Raw genomic sequence first — 20,844 nt, forward strand, 5'->3', positions numbered from 1 at the left:
TGCTAAAGACATGACGTTCGAGACGCCCAAAGAAAACAAGTCGATGCAAAACAGCTGTTTATTTGCGCAGCTGATCAAAGCTGCAAAATATTTTAATGTTTTTATGCTAAAGACATGAGAAGCTTAATACATGAAAAGCTAAAGATATGCCACGCTAAAGACATGAGATGCTAAAGACATGAGACGCTAAAGACATGAGATGCTTAAGACATGAGATGCTAGAGACATTAAAAGCTAAAGATATGAGACGCTATAGACATGAAAAGCTAAAAACATGAGAAGCTAAAGACATGAGAAACTAAAGAATTGAGACGCTGAAGACAATAAAAGCTGAAGACATGAGATGCTAAATGCATGAGAAGTTAAGACATGAGAAGCAAAATAAATAAGACGCTAAATAAATAAGACGCTAAAAACATGAGACGCTAAATAAATGAGACGCTTTAAACATGAGACGCTAAAAACATGAGAAGATAAATACATGAGACGCTTAAGGCATAAGAAGCTAATAACATGAGACGCTAAATGCTATAGACATAAGAAGCTAAATACATGAAAAGCTAAGGATATGAAAAGCTAATCACTTCAAAATTTGAGACTCTTGAGACGCTAAAAACATGATATGCTAAAGACTTGAAACGCGAAAGGAATGAAACGCTGAAGAATTGAGACGCTACAGACATCAAACGCTAGAAACTTGAGACGCTATAGACTTGAGGCAGTAAAGGCTTATGACGAAAACGATTTGAGGTATTAAGGATTGGAGATGTCCAAGACTTGAGACGCTAAAGAAACGAGACGTTAAAGAAATGTGACCTAAAGACTGAACTGAAGAATCTAAATGCCAACGATTTAAGATTTCAAAGACTTGGGATACTTGCGACTTATGACGCCAAAGATTTGAGACACTAAGGATTTGAGTCGCCAAAGACTTGATAAGTTAAATACATGAGACGCTTTTGACATGAGATGCTAGAGACATGAGTGTTTTAGACATAAGTTGCTAAATATTTGAGACGCTCAAGAGTTGAAACAAGATTCAAACGACTTCAGACGCTTTATACATGAGACGCCTAAATCTTGAGACGCTCGGGACTTGGCTCAAGAACACAATACCTCTCCCAAACCAAACCACCAACAAAAACCCACCAGGAAAGATCCGTCCCCGTCACGTCACTCTGTGACTCAGATTCTCCGCCAGGTTCCAGAAATAGCCCGGCAACGATCTTCAATCGCGCGTTTTTCCTTGGAAGTGAAGGAGGTCGCGCCGGATTAGATTTCTCCGCCGGCACAAAACATAAATAATCCATTTAAGGTTCCCCGAGCACAGAACCAGAGTTGCGATTGAACGCTTCTCTCGGAGGGGGTGTGTCGCAAATGATGGAGAAAATCATGACAGCGATCATTACGGTGACGGAATGTGATAAATTTGGGCGAGAGCGCGCGTTTGTCCCGAGCGGGGGCGCCACCGAAAGATGTGATGATGATGAATGCTGGACCAGAGTGTGAGCGAGAGGAGGCTGCGAGGGAATTTTGATAAATTTGCGCGCATAAATATGTGGCCAATGAGGGCACTTATGGCGAAAATGGGTAACAAATTGCGGGAGATTGGTGGCGAAGAGTTGGGGGGTAGGGAAAGAGGCTTGATAGGAGGCGATAAAGTAAAGTGTGGTTGTAATCAATCAGATTGATCTGAAATATTCGAAAATGGATCATTACAAGCGGTTACATAGATATTGATTATTGAATGGAGATTACATTATGCTGATACCTTCAATAAAAAAAAACCGTCCAACTCCAAGCGAAACTTATTTGGGGATATCATGGAGATTTTCCCTTATCCTGTTAAAAAAGTAGAGCATCACCATTTCTTGTCTTCCAAAACCTTTCCATCTCCCTGGGATGGGAGTGGTTCAGGAGGAATTGGTTCTATTCCCAAAATTTTATCATTTCTTAGGCAACTTGGGCTAAGACCATTGGAAGTATGGAAAGTTACCAAGTTTCATCTGCCATAAGACAAATTTAACCTAAATGACAAAGGTGAACTCTGTTGCGACATCCAAACCCACTTCAAACCGCGCTGGTATCGCCCCAAAACCCATAATCACCACCGGAAGTGTGAACTGTTACCAGAACCGCTGCGCTGCCTATAAACTCGCGGGCTAGACTTCTCGGCACACGGACAGGTGTGTTTTACGAGCTTCCCGAACTTCTTCTCGGAATCGACTTCCAGCAGCCAGCGCGTCGTCATAAATTGTCAGGTGACTCCTCCTCACCCGAAGGTTCGTTTTGTGTGTTTTATTTTGGTTCCTTCAAGTGTCTATCTTGCCCTCTTCAAATCGACACAATGCCCTTTTCAGCGTCTGAGCTCTGTTTATTTTTAGTTCACAGCGGGTTTTACGACCTTTTTCTCTGATTCCACCCAAAACTGTATCGTCTCTTGTCTATCTGATACAAGGTGTGCGAGATACGTTACAGATTAGGGATGTCATTCCAGTTGACACCAGCTCATCAGGTGCGGATTAATCGCTCGGGAGGGGTTAAGCAACCCCTCCTCGATAAAGCCCATTCAGAGCAATTTAATTAAACCCTGGAGAAGAGGTGTAAACTTTTTCCCTCAAACTCTCAAACAACAGTTTCGGAAGGAGACGGTGGGTGGCTCCTTGTGAGCAGGTAACTAATTAGTTTTTCATTGCTTTGAAACGGGAGTAGCACTCTCCCAGGCGTCGTCGTCGTGAGCGCCAAGTTTTCCCAGCAAGAGACTCTACGTTTGATGAAAATTTAATGAAATTACTCCCTGCTCTTCATATTGGGGGGGTGGTGAATGAAGATGCCTCAGTCACAGCAGCGCTGCTCACTGGGAGTGGCCGTCGGTAACTTTTATGTGTGTTTACCTTTTTCTTGATACGAAAGGATGTTCATTAGCATGGTTTGGTTTCTGGCTCTCCGGAGGTACACGAAATTAATTGGAACACGTACCTCGTGGCGGTAGACCGTACATGAAGATGGTGGCAGGCGGTGGAGAGAAGTCAAGGATCATTTTTCTGATGAGGCTTTAGAAGGCTTTATTTTCGCTCGTCACACTTGATTAGGCGGTGCGTTTACGGTGCGATCGTAAAACGATAAACTTTTAAAAGTGCGAAAGTTGAAATGAAGTTATCTGAGTCGTGATTGAAAGTTGATCAATTACTTTTAGCAGTGATTCTTGTAACCGAGATGAATTTGCTAGTTTTGCAACACTGGCAAACCGTCTGTTTATAGATCCGAGTTCTATTGTTCTTCGTCTTGATGGTATACCCAGAACTGGGCATCGGCATACGAGAGGATAAAGAGCACGATTCGGTAGTAAAATGGTACTGTGTGCGGACTGAGAGGATAAATCCCGAAATTACCGAGAGTACTTTACTCATGGTTCATTTTCCAAAAAAGTTCATCTATAAAAAAAAAAGTACCGGTACCGAGACTCGAACCCAAGACCTTCGGCATATTGAACCGTGCCTTTGCCGTATAGGCCACCATGATTCGGTGACTTAGTGGCGGTCGTTTGTCCATATAAGCCACTCATAGGATGAACTGTTTCAATGAACGAATGAACACGCGAGAGGACTATACTCTCGCAATATAGCACTTTCCTCACGTTTCTTTTCGTGAGGACTATCCCCTCGTTCTTTAACTTTAGGTGTAGATGATGATCTCCTGGGGGTCTTGTTGAAAGAGTCTTCACTCGTTGTGGTGTGGTTGGTTGGTCATCTTCCCGGTCAATTCTCCACTCAACCACTTCTATCTATTTCTAGCGGTGTGCGTGAGTGTGTGGTAATTAATTACCGAGGTTCTGGTGCTCCCAGAGGGAGCATGGGGGTCTATTTTAAACCGAAAAATCAGTGGCGAGGTGACTGGGCAGGATTCGATTCCTGATAATCTGCTTGGAAGGCAGATCGGTTAACCATCAGGCTAAGTAATCTTGGTAGAAAAATAGGAAAAGCATAAATTTGATTGAAACTTGATGAATACTAAATGTCGAATTTTTAAGGAAAACCGTACGGGACCACCCTAAAGAAATTCGAAAATTGTTAAAGTACATATTTTTCCATGAAATTTTGCCCGCTGAATCTGAATCTGTCCTCAGAAATGATTCACAGTGTCAAAAAAACGATTTTTGGTCATATTTTAGGTACATATCGACGTCGTCGTGCTATCTTGTCGCACCCGCCATTTCGGCGTTCCGAGAAAAAACGCGTTTTAATGTTTGACCTTGAATAAACAAAAACGAAAGCACGCAATGTAAACAATAACAAACACGTTTTGTTTGGCTGACCATTCTGTGCATTGTCTTGAAGTTTGGTTCAAGTTGGTTGCTGGAGTCCCGAGTTATAATTTAAAATGTTTACGGTAGTCTAACTTGTACGTGCGCCAAACGCATCCTGTCCTGAAATCCTTTTGCCCTTTGTCGCACTTACATCAATTTTCAGAGAGTGACAAGATAGCACGACAGGATTGAAACTTCTTTTATATGTAGAGTGACAAAAATTTTCGGAGCTTTTTTGGTTTTCATTGAATATCTCAGGATTGTAATCGAATTTTGGGGATCTGTGAAGGTCAAAAGATGAGGCATTGTAAGCTGCACAAAATAGCGTTCTTAACTCAATTTGGCCCAAAATGCACGTACGATAAGTTAGCACGATGGCGACGATATGATACTTTAACATGGAAACCCAAATAATGACCAAAACTCGATTTTTTGACACTTTGGCTCAATTCTAAGGACAGATTCAGATTCAGCGGGCAAAATTACATGGAAAACATGTATTTGGACAATTTTTGAATTTCGTTTGGGTGGACCCATATGGTTTTCACTTGAGAGCAAATTTATGTTCAGCGGGCAAAATTGCATGGAAAATATGTATTTCTGGAGTTTTTTTTAAAAAGGTCCAATAAACCAAATTTCCACTTTTGCTTCTTGGTTGATTTTGAAACCACCTTGATTCAGGGGCATTAAACAACACTCAAAAATAAAAAAAATGATTATTTGGTTTATTGGACCTTTTTAAAAATTTAGACAATTTTCTAATTTCGTTAGGGGTGTTCCATATGGGTTTCCCTTGAAAATTAGACTTTTTCAAATGAAAATGTCTCGAGTTTAAAGAAAAACACCTCTGAGATTTTAAAAACGGTTTGAGTGCTGGATCTCTGCGCCTTTTCGAGATATTTAGGGTATTTTAACCATTAGTGGACCCCCTAGTAGAGCCGATGCGCATTTTTCACAATTTTTCATTATTTTAAGCACTTTTTCATAACCTTTTCTACAAAACTATGAAATCTGAAGTCTTTTGAACAATTTTGACTATTTGTTTCATCAGAATTTTGTTTTGAGCAGAAAAATAGCCATTTGAAAAATAAAAGTTTTTTGCCTGTAATGGACCCCCTTTTCCTATAGTGGACCCGGGTCCATAATCCGATTGTGGACCCGGGTCCACTATAGGAAAATTATTATTGTTATACCAAATTTAACCGATATTTGGTGTTTTGATGCATGGTGGAGGTCTTATGATAGATATAATGAATAAAAGATGGATTTTCCATCATAAACAAATATGTTTTGTTAACAAATTTGGCTTAAAACAACAAAAAACCTAACATATATTTAAACAAATTTATTTCCGAAAAAGATCAAAGAAAACGTTTAAAAAACAATAAAAACATTAAAATGATAAAAAATAATAATTAAGATTTATATTTTTCCATATAAATTACATAAATAGTTGACCGAAACAAAACAATAGATTTGTTTACAGCTGCTGATAAAACTACGCATGTTTATTTTCAAAAAATGTTTTGTTATTGATTTATTATTATAAAATATCATTTCAAACTTTAATTATGATGCTTCAGTTAAATACAATTAACTATAGTTTTTTTTATTGATTATAAAGCATTTTTGATACTTTTAACATGAAAACAGCTATATTTATACTCATAATTGAAAAATATGCAATTAGGTTGATTACAACAAGCATTTATTGTATGTTTAAGAGAAACTTTTGCTTAAATACACAGTTTTCTTCATTTTTGAAGGTTAAATTAACAGGGGTCCACTTTTGGAAAAGTTTGGATTTTCGTTGTCCTATATTGGACCCCTCTAATTTTTGCTCGAAAATGAGCAGTTCTTCGCTTTATTTAAGTAAAGTTCCTTAAACTTACATTATTTCGACTTACTGAAGTTAAATAACCAGTCAAAAAATGATTGGATAGTTAATTCAATCATAAAATAGAAATGCTGTTTTGTTGTGAAAATGCTAGTGGCCATGGCTGATTTCAGAAGTCGAACTCAAAACACTTATTTTGGCAAAAAGGACAATTCAATGTCAATCAACATTGTTTTAAATGATGCTGGACATGCCAAATAAAAGATTTGCAGACAAAAACACGCTTGAAATTGGGATTTTATTGATTTTTTCATCAAAAACCCTTCAGAGGGTCCACTATAGGAAAGGGGTCCACTAATGGATAACGTGCCCTATGTTATAAAAACATCTTTTTTACCTTAAAATGGCTATAACTTTTGATTCTTAAGTCCAAATTGACTTGTCAAATAATAAAAATATTTGTTTCTCAAAGCTCTAAAAGGGCTCCGAACTTCACTTTTCTCTATAGCATAACCCTGGATTGCACGTTCAAAAACCTGATTTTTGAAGGTTTGCTCAGATGCTTTTATAAATATGGTCGTAGAAGACGTAGATTAAGAGATAAAATTTTGGTGTCTAGGACAAAGTTGCTTGGATTGACAAGCCCCACGTTTTTTTAGAACGCGAAAAAAATTCCGAAAATATTCCTGAAAAGTTAGGTTTTCAAAATCACCCTAATCGTGAACCACCGTTATTTTCAACCAAACCAAAAGTTGCCCCTTTCTATTTGCAATAACTCTTCTGAACACACCAAAGCTCCAAAACTGCACAATTTTTCGGTTAATCCATTTTCCACTTAATTTTACGATCTGGACCACTGGGCAATGTTTATCATTTAAGCACCGCCATTTTTGACAACCATCTCCATTATAATTCACTTTGCCCAGACTGAGTAGCCGATCAAACTCACACATCTCCATTACATCATTGGCTGGACGAAGATTTTTTTTTGCGAATAAAACCTGTTTGACATTAGGCGTTTGAAGACGTATGGAATGTCATTTTTTTTATAACTTCAGGCTAGGGTTTAACAAAGGTTTTATTAAGGCTTTGAGGAGGTTGTTGGTTTTGTAAATAGGCCGTAACAACCTTTTGCGGAGGTCTTTGTGGGTTTTAAAAGGGGTTTAACGGGATCTTGTTACGACTAAGTGGTTTTAATGTTGGCTTTGGCTGATAGGTTTTAAAGCGGTTGTAACAGCTATGATGAAGCCTAAAATGTTTTTTTGCCTGAAATGTTACTTGGGTTATTCAACAAGTTTTAGTGACTTATACAATACATATAAGTAGTCACACTACTAGACAACACTTGGTAACTTGAACAACACTTGGTGGCTCTCACTGTGGTCGATCCCAGAAGGTCCCGGTGGCATTTTTCGAGACGAGATTTTTTTCAGTTTCGCTGATTTGAATCGTCAAGACTTAACTCAGCTTAAAGTTTCAACTCTGCTCAAAATTCAAAAAAAGCAAAACTAAACCCATCTGACAGAAGGTTGGATCGGAAAAGGTGCGTCCCAGAATTGTGAGCCACGTCAGTCACCGTCGTCGTCTGGGATCTGTGTCTGCGGGATCTTCTTCTAAAAAAAACACCGCACTAACCCGTAGTCAGACCGTGGTTATCGCGCGACCCCGACTCACGCCGAAAGGAAATCACGCTGAGTGAAAACAAACGCAAAGTTTACTTTGGGAGCTTCAATTTCCAAATCTGCACCGATGCAAGAGTCTGGACAGTTAAATTAGACGGTTTGTGTGTCGCAATCGGGTGGGATGTATCGTTTTTTTTTTCGTTAAAATTTCTTGAGTTAAAACAGCAAAAAAGAGAGAAACTAGTACGAAACGAGGACCACGGGAGCAAAAATAACATTGGATTAAATCCGTCTGCGGGAGTTGAATCTCGCGCGAGTTGCACCAGTCCCGGGGATTAAGTCCGTGATGGCAGCGGGAATGTCGTTCATGTTCTCGGCGGGATTTGCCGGGTCTTTGAGGTGGATTTTGCTTGAAGTGTTGTTCTTTCTGCAGTGAGAAGTGCAGCGCGAAATGTTGTATGGAAGGGAGATTAGCGAGCGTTCTTAATGAGATAAGTAATGTGTCGTTGGCAAATCTGCATGGATGATTATTTTAGCTAATCCAGATGAGCTTCTGTGTGACTTCAAATCTTCATGATTTAAAGCCAACAAAACTTTTTTTTTGTCCTGGTATCGCTTCGCTTGAAGTCGGTGATTGCGGATTGCAGTCTGGATTTCACCATGTTGATGACTGTCTAAGCCCAAGTCCACCTGAAACAGATTCTCACCACCTTGATAGCTGTATATTGCCGGCCACACCCATATCCACGGCGCACCAGGGTCAAAGAAAGGGATTTGGAAGACGGAAAGTGTTGATGTTTCACTTTTTTTAGGGGATAAGGGAAAATCTCCATGATATCCCGAAGTAAGTGCACAAAACTTTATTAAATTCTGTTCAACTTGAAATTCGTGACCTTCAAAATCCATTTTGGAGTCATTTTCTCAAATAACTCAATGCTAGTTTCAACCAACCAAACGTATCGCGCATTTGGCCGTACAAAAATCCTAGTAAAAAGTTTCAACAACCCTCCTATTTCCACAGTAAACATCTCATTTCACGCTGTTGCAAGATCCTTTAAGACGTCAAACATCCTGATTGTTCCAAACGCTACAGCAACTGTACCCCTGCAGCAGTAGCAGCAGCCAAGTTTCAGGTACCTCCGAGGCACGAGCCCCGGCAGCTGGAACAGCGCAAAAGACCAAAAATCGGAAAGAAGTGTGTGCAACTTCTCTCGTATGCTTTTGTAATTTATTTACCTTAATTGAAGTAATGGCGCACTTTTCCTGGGGTGGAACACGAAACCCAAAAACAGCAAAACCAGCATCAAGTAGCAGGGCCAATTGTGTGCCCCGCAGGCACGAGCAAGAAACTGAAGCAAAATATTTGATCAGGAACTTGCGTCGTATTTCAGCTTCAGCTGCGACGGTTTTTCTCGACACCGCACCGGTCCCAGGTTCAAGTCCAGCTCGGAAAGCGAACAAAAAAAAAACGAAAAACAAACGTCGACGAGACTAATGCTGCTTTTTTGGCGAGCACCTTGGCCGGCTGAAGCTGGCAACACTGGCAAATGGAATTCTTTCTTTGTTTACAAAAGTGGGAAAATTTCCCCCGGGCGACGACGTCCAACCCCGCAAATGTAACAATGTGTTGCAACATTGCCGGAGCATGCTGGCTGCATGTTTATGATTTTGGGGGCCCCGGAAAGCGACGAGAGGAAAGTTTTCCAGATGGTTGAAATTTGACCACGTGATGTATGTAGTTTGGCAAATAACTAGCGCCGTTCGGTAATTTGAGCAAATGGTGCCAAAATGCAATTTGGGAATAATTGAGATGATTGCTGGGGAGTGAAAATCGAGCGAGTTGATCATGGCGCGATGAAGGCCAATCGATGAAAAGTAATCGCAAATGATTGATGGAATTGTGTGAAGGCCGTTATGAAAAAAAAAGAAAAATCAGTCGAGAGTAGAAGAAGCTGTTACAAAGCATTTTAACAAACAACAGTAGCACTTGATAAATTGTGCAATTCTTGGTGACCTAAGCAACACTTGTTGACTTGTGCAACACTTCATGATTTGTGCAAAATTTGGTGACTTGAGCAACACTTCGTGACTTGTACATTCTTAGTGACTTGAGCAACACTTGGTGACTTGTGCAACACTTGGTGACTTGTGCAACACTTCGTAACTTGTGCAACTTTTGGTGACATTTACATTACACTCAACCCCCGGTGGTTGGTCACTTTTTCGTTTGACACTTTTTTAGTTTGTACCCCGTTGGTTGGTCAAAGTCAAACTAAAAAGTGACGAACTGTCACTTTTTACACGGCGCTCACGCACACTTTCAAAACAAACGTTTAGTAGTGTGTGTGACCTCCGTGTAAAAGGGGTGTCAAACTAAAACGTGACCCGTTCGTTTGACAACAGTTGGTGTCAAACCATCGGGGTTTGAGTGTACTTGGTGATTTGAGCAACACTTGATGGCTTGTGCAACACTTGGTGACTTGTGCAACACTTGGTGACTTGTGCAACACTTCGTAACTTGTGCAACTTTTGGTGACATTTACATTACTTGGTGATTTGAGTAACACTTGATGGCTTGTGCAACACTTGGTGAGTGCAACACTTGGTGACTTGTGCAACACTTGGTGACTTGTGCAACACTTGGTGACTTGTGCAACACTTCGTAACTTGTGCAACTTTTGGTGACATTTACATTACTTGGTGATTTGAGCAACACGTGATGGCTTGTGCAACACTTGGTGACTTGTGCAACACTTGGTGACTTGTGCAACAATTGGTGACTTGTGCAACACTTCGTAACTTGTGCGATTTTGGTGACTTTTACAACACTTGGTGACTTGGGTAACACTTGGTGACTTGTGTAACACTTGGTGACTTGTGCAACACTTCGTGCACACATTTGGTGACTTTTACAACACTTGGTGACGTGTGCAACATTTGGTGTTTTCACAACACTTGGTGACTTGTGTAACATTTGGTGACTTGAGCAACACTTGGTGACTTGTGTAACATTTCGATGACCGTGGTCTCTCTTGTACTATCTAGATAGGAATCCCAGCAAGCTTAGTACAAGAGCGCACACCGGCATCGATTCGGTGACTTTTACAACACTTGGTGACTTGTTCAACACTTTGTAACTTGCGCAACTTTTGGTGACTTTTACAACACTTGGTGACTTGTGTAACACTTGGTGACTTGTGCAACACTTCGTAACTTGTGCAACATTTGGTGATTTTTGCAGCCCTTGTTGATTTGAGCATCTTTTTATGAAATTAACAAATTTGGTGTCTTTTGCAACACTCGATGAAATGTGGCAATACTTCGTCGTGCAATATTGAAGTGTAACGCTTATCAAAAGCCAAATTTATATCAAGCTTACAGCCAAAACCAACAACCACCTTTACGTTTTCACGTGGCAAACAGTCAAACGCCACGTGAAAATGTTCTCATCATAAAAACATCGACATTTTCCCCCCACCATCCCCCAAACGAAAATAAAAGCTCACGTTACCATGGTTCATTCACGATCTGTACCAAAAATATGCTTCTTCTCGCTGCTCCAGTTTCGTTACAGTTAATTTCATTCGAAAAAATATTTGCCCAAAAGAAGCCGAAATGATAAACATTTCTGAGCGTTTCTTTGCGAGACTTCCTCCACCACACCTGCTTCACCGTGCCACGTGGCAATCCCTCCTAATGATGGCAGCGGGGAGTTCCGTCTCTTTAAGTGATGAATAGGGACACCAAATGGGTCGGAATCTTGAAATTGTTACCGTCGTTTGTGGTCTATGGCCAGGTAAAAGGGAACACCTGGATGGTACTCCTGGGAATCTTTTTTCTTTCTGCTTCTTCTTTCACAACATCACAACAGACTATAAGAGAGACCAGATAAAGAAGAACATCTCCCGCTGAATGGAGGCTTTAGCTTTATTGAATGAACCGCCACCGACGACGACCGTGGAGAGGCATTTAGCGAATTGAAATGGGCTTTTGGGGGGAAAACTCGGAAGATATTGTGGTAATTACTTCCACTTTAATGCTTGCGAGCAAGTTGGAAAGCGTTTCAACCTTCCTGGAAGCGATGGCAAAACGATTCACCTGAGGGGACAAGAGGACGTCAAACTTTTTGGAGCCCCCAAAACGTCGACGCCGTAATTAATTAACAATCGTTTCGATTCATTTATCAACGACAGCGGTGTGAACAATTGGGATCGAAGGGAAAAAGTTTTGCCGGGCGAAAAAAGGGGTCGGATGACGACCATTTTCACCTTTCCCGCCACGTCTGTCTAGGAGACTTGGTTGGGTTGAGGAGGAAGGGTAAACTTTGGAGACAGGGGAGTAGGCAGAGTCTTCAAGTTTTGTTAAGCCCCCAATTCACTATGCATTTATTTGAATTGTTTTATAAATGTTAAAATTCGTATTACATTACTACATCTAAATTTAAAGTCTACAACTCAAGGTTGTTAATAGATAAAATTATCTTCAAAATATCTCCGCTAGCGGACAATAGCTCAATTTTAAAATCTTTCTAAAATAGATTGATTAACCCTATCCTGTTAAATTTGCAATGCTTTCTTTAAGAATATTTTGTTTTGAAAATGGGTAATTCTCTGCCAACTCACACAGCAGTTGCCCCGACCCCTCTTCGATTTGCGTGAACCTTTGTCCTTAGGGGTAACTTTTGTCCCTGATCACGAATCCGAGGTCCGTTTTTTGATATCTCGTGACGGAGGGGCGGTACGACCCCTTTCCATTTTTGAACATGCAAAAAAAGAGGTGTTTTTTCAATAATTTGCAGCCTGAAACGGTGATGAGATAGAAATTTGGTGTCAAAGGGACTTTTATGTAAAATTAGACGCCCGATTTGATGGCGTACTCAAAACTCCGAAAAAAACGTGTTTTTCATCAAAAAAACATTAAAATTTTTTTAAAAATTCTCCCATTTTCCGTTACTTGACTGTAAAAAATTTTGAAGCATGTCATTTTATGGGAAATTTAATGTACTTTTCGAATCTACATTGACCCAGAAGGGTCATTTTTTCATTTAGAACAAAATTTTTTATTTTAAAATTTCGTGTTTTTTCTTACTTTGCAGGGTTATTTTTTTGAGTGTAACAATGTTCTACAAAGTTGTAGAGCAGACAATTACACAAATTTTGGTATGTAGACATAAGGGGTTTGCTTATAAACATCACGAGTTATCGCGATTTTACGAAAAAAAAGTTTTGAAAAAGTAACTTTTTGCGTTTCTCTTTGTTTCGTCGTCCGTGTCTGTCGCGGGTGACCATGAACGGCCATGATCGATAACGACCAACTTTTTCAAAACTTTTCTTCGTAAAATCGCGATAACTCGTGATGTTTATAAGCAAACCCCTTATGTCTATATACCAAAATTTGTGTAATTGTCTACTCTACAACTTTGTAGAACATTGTTACACTCAAAAATTAACCCTGCAAAGTAAGAAAAAACACGAAATTTTCAAATAAAAAATTTTGTTCTAAATGAAAAAATGACCTTTCTGGGTCAATGTAGATTCGAAAAGTACATTAAATTTCCCATAAAATGACATGCTCCAAATTTTTTTACAATCGAGTAACGGAAAATGGGAGAATTTTTAAAACTTTTTTAGTGTTTTTTTGATGAAAAATACATTTTTTTCGGAGTTTTGAGTTCGCCATCAAATCGGGCGTCTAATTTTACATAAAAGTCCCTTTGACACCAAATTTCTATCTCATCACCGTTTCAGGCTGCAAATTATTGAAAACACCTCTTTTTTTGCATGTTCAAAAATGGATGGGGTCGTACCGCCCCTCTATCACGAGATATCAAAAAACGGACCTCGGATTCGTGATCAGGGACAAAAGTTACCCCTAAGGACAAAGTTTCACGCAAATCGAAGAGGGGTCGGGGCAACTTTTCCCGATTTCGTGTAAGTTGGTAGAGAATTACCCAAATGCAGTAAGTTTCAAAGCATAAACACTCAACAAATTCAAAAATACCGTACACGGAACAAAATCCGGTTTGCGGAATCGCAAACTTTGCTTCCGATTTGCTCTAAAAATCGAAAATCTCGGTTTGCACTCGTCAGCAGGAAACATTGCTTCCAATATCGCAAACCAGTTTCCACGATTTCGCAAACGTAACGCAGTAACGCATACCCCGGCAAAAGCACGCAGCACGCAGCCACTTCAATATTTACCTTTTTGAATTGACCGTTGCTGCTCGATATTTGGATAGAAATAAAAAGAAGAAGAAGAGGTTTTTACTCGGGGCAAGACAGTGAGCAAGAGAGTTACTCTGGTTGCTCCCGTTTCCTCTAGTTTGCTCCCGTTTGCTCTGAAATTTTACTTTTGACCGTTTTCAGCTCATTCCTCTCTGTTGCTCTACATTCCTCCAGATTCCTCCCGATTGCTCCCGTTTGCTCTCGGTTGCTCCGAATATTTTAGGAGAGATCTCTTTGAAGAGAGCAAAAAAAGAGAGAAGAGCGAAACAAGGAAATGTCATTTTGTTGTTTGTTTACTCTGAACAGATTCTGTCGCGCCAAGTTATTTTTCCAAACGCTGTTTCCAGAATCTAACCTAGTTCCCTGGCATGATTGGCCATATTAAATACACTCGGAGTGTCGGTCAGGTCCTACGGTGGCTATGCAAATGAGTCACGACGGAGCTAAAAGAATGGAACACAGCCTGTGCTTCAAACGGCGACCAATCCGGCGGTGGGAACAACGACGTCAACAACGGCCACTTGTCCGGTATTGTCTTGAGAAGGAAGTGGCATTACTCCTACAGAGGCTTGGCGGGGTTCGGTTCAAGTCGACTGTTAGTACAGAGGCAAGAAGACGAATGGCACAAAGGATCCGCATCGGAATCCTATCCATATTCCTGCTCGAGTTGGCCAGAGATTATCTGCCTCCAATTCTCTTCAATCCGTTTCTGAAAATGCTCGCCGCAATCCGCTCGGAATGCGTTCAATCTGCTGCCGCAGTGACCATCTCGTGGTACTACAAGGAACAGAACCTTGGTTCTGAGACGGTTCATCGTAGTCGAGCTTTGAGCAAAAACATCAACCCGTACGATGGGGGGAGGGAGTGCCCTGAAAGCTGAACTCGTCCAAACCATGGCCGTACTCGGCAAACCCAAAGAAACTATCCTTCAACTGAGGGACAATCTGGAAGCACCCCTGGTCATTCCGACCATTCTTACGACCGGCACCTTCACCTAGTTTCGTGACGATTTTGGTTCCAACCTAAACGTTTCGCTGTACCGCGACTAAGCCCGACGACTCGGAACAGAACAAGTGCAACCGGAAGTTCTCCCAAATGCGCTAAGACGAAATGATTTGTCTCGAAGAAGTTGAGCCCATGCTGCAGAAAACCGCTGACCGGCGACAAGAGACCGACCTCGATGACGTAGCACCACCTACCTACCTCTTGCTGATTCCCGAGAACGACGAAACACACGAAGAAAGCCAAGTTGCCGAACTGGACATCCTGTACTGCCGAAGACCGCTCAAAACACGATGGTACTGATTGGGATGCAATCCCCTCCCCCCTCCCCTCGCCTTCCGTCCTCCCACGGAAATTAATGTTTATTTATCAACACGAAAATACAATAAAATTAATAATGACTATCCTATAAACTATAACAAAACCAAAAATAAACGCTGCCAGCATATGACACAATGTCGTGGAATCCTTTTCGCGCCTTCGTACACGTCCTCAATCGACGGTAAATTTGTCCTTGGCCTTGGCCAACGGTCATGTAGGTTTTTCCCATGTATCCATCGGAGTCTGTAGCGTCTGTCCAGACCATGAGTTGTTACAGGAGCCGATCTAGCCTTCAGGAATGTTGCAGTTCCTGGAACAGGACCGTTGTCAAGTCCATCACCAAGAATAAACTAAAACAGTTCCTGCAGTCGAGGAGGACTATTATTCGAACCATGTTTTTATTCCGGAATAGCTGGTTATGGCTTTCACCAGTGCACGGGACCAGATCCCTAAGCACATTCTTCAACACGATCTGGGGGAAGAGAAAATTTAAAAAAAATATTAGACATGCTGGAGTTGGACTGTGCGGCAGTTTCCTTCCGGAGGTTTTCCAACCCGGTTTAAAACTCCCCGTTAATACTTACCGGAGCCATGGTACTTGGAATGGGTCGCAGAGCAAGGCTTTTCAGCAAATTTAGAGATAAAGCAACATGTTTAACATGTTTTTTCCCCAAAAAAAGTAATTGGCGCAAAAAGAAGCGAACTTTCAACAGGCAAAATCAAAACTATAAAAAATGACATCAGATGAGAAACGTCAACAATGTCAAAAGTGACATTTCTGAAGAGAAGAGCGAGATTTCTCTCATTTCTCTGAATTTCTCTCGATTCCTCCCGTTTGCTCCCGGAGTAACTCTCGTTTGTTCTGGTTTCTTCACTGTCTTGCCCCGAGGGTTTTTATTTTGTTTTATGTTTTTATTTACTTATTCATATTTAACGAAACTGCATAAGTGAATGCTGTGGTTGTGGCGACGGTTCGAACGAGGCGATGTTTTATCTGGCAGAGCAAACCGGCCTCGATGACCGTGGTGCAGCTGGGCCGTCGCCGCCGTTGGCACGTTGCTCCCCGTGATGTGAGTTCCGGTGCTAGCAGTAGCAGGAGACGTGGCCGCCGTACACCCGTTGATGCTCCACTTGCCAAAGTCTTTGTGGCTGGCACCGTGATCGCGCCGCGGATGCTTTTGATGCTGATGATTTCGGCGTTTTGCGTTTTGCGCAGCAGAGTATGCGAGTTCCGGTTGACAGCCTACGCCTTGTCCAGATCTTTCTCGTACTCGGTGACGTAGGCGGCGGAGCCACACGGATATAGGTGCTGCTGGGACCGCTTGTTCCGGCGATCTGGTTGATTTCCGGCGCTGGCTTCAGACTCAGTTCCATGGCACCTTGAGCGGATTCGTGTACCGCCGGAAGTTCTCCTGGTTCTGGAGGTTGTTGCTCTTTTCCTCTTCGTGCCTTCGGGAAAGGGGTCATAGTGCCGACTCAGGTTCATGACACTCGAGGGAAACGAAGGCACCATTCCAAATCCGAACTTCACCTCGAGGATTGACTTGAGCACTAGGAAACCGTCCGCCTGGAACGAGTCCCCGCTTTGAGCGCTCTGCTGGCGAGCAGAAACTCCGCCAGCAGTATAGGATGTTTGCTGAAATCACGATGCAATCGTGAGGCATAGACTGCGGAAAAGAACACAAAATTAAATTTTAATTATCGTCATAATATCGTAATAATAAAAAAAATCAAAGGTTCAAAACTCGAAAAAAAATTTAAAAATTCAAAAATTCAAAAAATCAAAAAATCGAAAATTCATATATTTATAAATTTATAAATTCTTAAATTCATAAATTCATAAATTCATAAATTCATAAATTCATAAATTCATAAATTCATAAATTCATAAATTCATAAATTCATAAATTCAAAAATTCAAAAATTCATAAATTTATAAATTCATAAATTTATAAATTCATAAATTCATACATTCATAAATTCATAAATTCATAAATTCATAAATTCATAAATTCATAAATTCATAAATTCATAAATTCATAAATTCATAAATTCATAAATTCATAAATTCATAAACTCATAAATTCATAAATTCATAAATTCATAAATTCATAAATTCATAAATTCATAAATTCATAAATTCATAAATTCATAAATTCATAAATTCATAAATTCATAAATTCATAAATTCATAAATTCATAAATTCATAAATTCATAAATTCATAAATTCATAAATTCATAAATTCATAAATTCATAAATTCATAAATTCATAAATTCATAAATTCATAAATTCATAAATTCATAAATTCATAAATTCATAAATTCATAAATTCATAAATTCATAAATTCATAAATTCATAAATTCAAAAATTCAAAAATTCAAAAATTCATAAATTTATAAATTGATAAATTTATAAATTCATAAATTCATACATTCATAAATTCATAAATTCATAAATTCATAAATTCATAAATTCATAAATTCATAAATTCATAAATTCATAAATTCATAAATTCAAAAATTCAAAAATTCAAAAATTCAAAAACTTAAAAATTCAAAAATTCTAAAATTCTAAAATTCTAAAATTCTAAAATTCTAAAATTCTAAAATTCTAAAATTCTAAAATTCTAAAATTCTAAAATTCTAAAATTCTAAAATTCTAAAATTCTAAAATTCTAAAATTCTAAAATTCTAAAATTCTAAAATTCTAAAATTCTAAAATTCTAAAATTCTAAAATTCTAAAATTCTAAAATTCTAAAATTCTAAAATTCTAAAATTCTAAAATTCTAAAATTCTAAAATTCTAAAATTCTAAAATTCTAAAATTCTAAAATTCTAAAATTCTAAAATTCTAAAATTCTAAAATTCTAAAATTCTAAAATTCTAAAATTCTAAAATTCTAAAATTCTAAAATTCTAAAATTCTAAAATTCTAAAATTCTAAAATTCTAAAATTCTAAAATTCTAAAATTCTAAAATTCTAAAATTCTAAAATTCTAAAATTCTAAAATTCTAAAATTCTAAAATTCTAAAATTCTAAATTCTAAAATTCTAAAATTCTAAAATTCTAAAATTCTAAAATTCTAAAATTCTAAAATTCTAAAATTCTAAAATTCTAAAATTCTAAAATTCTAAAATTCTAAAATTCTAAAATTCTAAAATTCTAAAATTCTAAAATTCTAAAATTCTAAAATTCTAAAATTCTAAAATTCTAAAATTCTAAAATTCTAAAATTCTAAAATTCTAAAATTCTAAAATTCTAAAGTTCTAAAATTCTAAAATTCTAAAATTCTAAAATTCTAAAATTCTAAAATTCTAAAATTCTAAAATTCTAAAATTCTAAAATTCTAAAATTCTAAAATTCTAAAATTCTAAAATTCAAAATTTCTAAAATTCTAAAATTCAGCAAATTTAAAAAATGTTTTAGCATTAGCAAGAAAAAAAAAACAAAAATATCTTAAAATTCAAAAAAATCAAAAAATTTTAAAAATTCAAAAAAATATAAAAATTCTCAACATTTTAAAAATTCTTAATCAATTCTAATAATTCTAAAAAAAATTAAATATTCAAAAATTCTAAAACTTCTCAAAATTTTAAAAATTCCAAAAACATAAAACATTGAAGCATTCTGAAAAAAATATAAGCTACAAAATTTCTAAAAATAAAAACAAATTATAAAAATTCTCAAAAAAAAATAAAACATCTTAAAATTCATGAAATCAAAAAAATAACTTCTCAACATTGTAAATTCCAAAAGATCAAACATTTGAAATACCGTATTTTTTTATTCTGAAATTTCTCAAATAGAAAACATGTTTGTTAAAAGGGATAGTTGAAATTTAATTTAAAAGTTTTTAAAATCATAAAATTGAAAACATTACAATAATCTAATAATATAGATTTTTTTGAAAATGTCCTATATGCTGTTCTGTTTCATATGTTTATATGACCTTTTAAAAATAAGCAACATTATTAAGCTGAAAAATAAAAATATTCATTCATTTAACAACAATTGATTTTTTTTTATTAAAATTTAGTTTAGTTTAGTCGGTCTGGAGATGTTTAGAGAAAAAAATTAGGATTCACATGAAATCAAGTCTGGAGCAACATTTGAAAGGGGCGGTACGACATTGCTCTTACGGCCTTTCATTACACGCGTTTAAATGGGACGAAAGGCCGTAAAAGCAATGTCATACCGCCCCTTTCAAATGTTGCTATGGAAGTAATACAGCAACTCACCGTACAGCGTCTTGGTTATGTTTTGGTACTGCTCAATCAAAAACTTGATTACTTGAATGCTATCCTGCGTGTCGCGGCCATTTCCGGCTGTTCAACCGGGACCGGTTCGACGGTTTGCTTCCCGCGTTGGTCAAATCTTCCTCCCAGTTGATTTTCGCCAGCTTTGGAGCTGCCCCCACTTGCACACGAACGACGAACCTATGCCAACTGCGCGCGCTCGTACGCCTCCCGTTTCTTCAGCGGGCCGTGGTCGTTGAAGAACTTGACGCCGCAACCGTCGCTGACGAGGCAAACCTCGTCCCAGTACACCTGGTGCTGGTCGCGGTCGTACTTGGTGAAGCCCCACTTCTTCCAGATGAAGATCTTCGGACGGCTGGGGAACTTGAACTTGGCACGACGCAGAGCCTCGACGACCTGCTGTCGGAAACGGTCGCTCGAGCGCACCGACATGATCGACTGGCATTCCGGTTTGGAGTCTATCGGCTACGGCACAGGACATCTTGTTGACGCGGATCACGTAGTACGGGTACAGCCGCATGCGAATGTGGAACTGGTCCTTGCCGCAGAACTTGACCAGTTATTTGTTGCAGCAAATGAGGCCTGCCTCGCGCGCTTCCGAGGACAGCTGCTCATACGCATCCGACACTAGGTGGACGCACAGCAGGAAGTCCTCGAGCAGGGCCTTCTTGTGGCCGATATCGAAGATGCGGATCTTGCCGTCCGGGACACCACAGCAGAACCGCGACTTGTGTGTTCACTTTTGGCAAACTAAAATCGAAAAAAAAGACGTCACTACTGCTGGTATCGAGGGAACCGAGTATCTGCGCTCATACCTGCACCTGCCTCCGGAGATTTTTTCGTCGACGCTTAAAAAGGCGGTTCCGTTTCAAATCGCACCGCGCTCGTCGTGTCGGCGGACCGGATGCAGCAGGTTGGCGGACCGGACATGAAGAGCGCTGTTGGCACCGACGATGTTGATTTCCGTGATGGATTTGGCCGCGGAGCCCGGCCGCTTGATTTAAGCTTGCGAGGCGGAAATTTCCACACGGCTGTCCAACGGAGGGCGATTCCTTCGGGGTCGAAGCCTGGGCAGCCGGGAAAAAGGGAGGTAAGCTGAAAATTAATGGTTTTAGATTAATTTAAGAAATCGAACAGAGTTTACTTACCTTGCAAAATTCAACCAGCTTTTCCGCATCCACTTCAAAACAACTTCGCGAAAAATAAAATCGGATTTGTTTATTTTTATTTTTGACAGCCCGTAACGCATTGGCTGCGGCGGTCTGCACTCTCA

The 20,844-nt window shown here is 39.0% G+C and overlaps 1 protein-coding gene and 1 pseudogene across 2 annotated transcripts in view; one reads left to right on the forward strand and one right to left on the reverse strand.

Annotated features, from left to right (window-relative positions):
- The window catches only part of LOC120412525 (uncharacterized), a 788,684-nt gene that overhangs the window by 638,585 nt on the left and 129,255 nt on the right, over positions 1–20,844 (forward strand). The gene's annotated exons all lie outside the window — the stretch shown is intronic.
- LOC128092901 (60S ribosomal protein L10-like) lies at positions 16,842–20,517 on the reverse strand (annotated as a pseudogene).

This window comes from Culex pipiens, chromosome 2, assembly GCF_016801865.2.
Source record: "Culex pipiens pallens isolate TS chromosome 2, TS_CPP_V2, whole genome shotgun sequence".
Taxonomy (NCBI): Eukaryota; Metazoa; Arthropoda; class Insecta; order Diptera; family Culicidae; genus Culex; species Culex pipiens.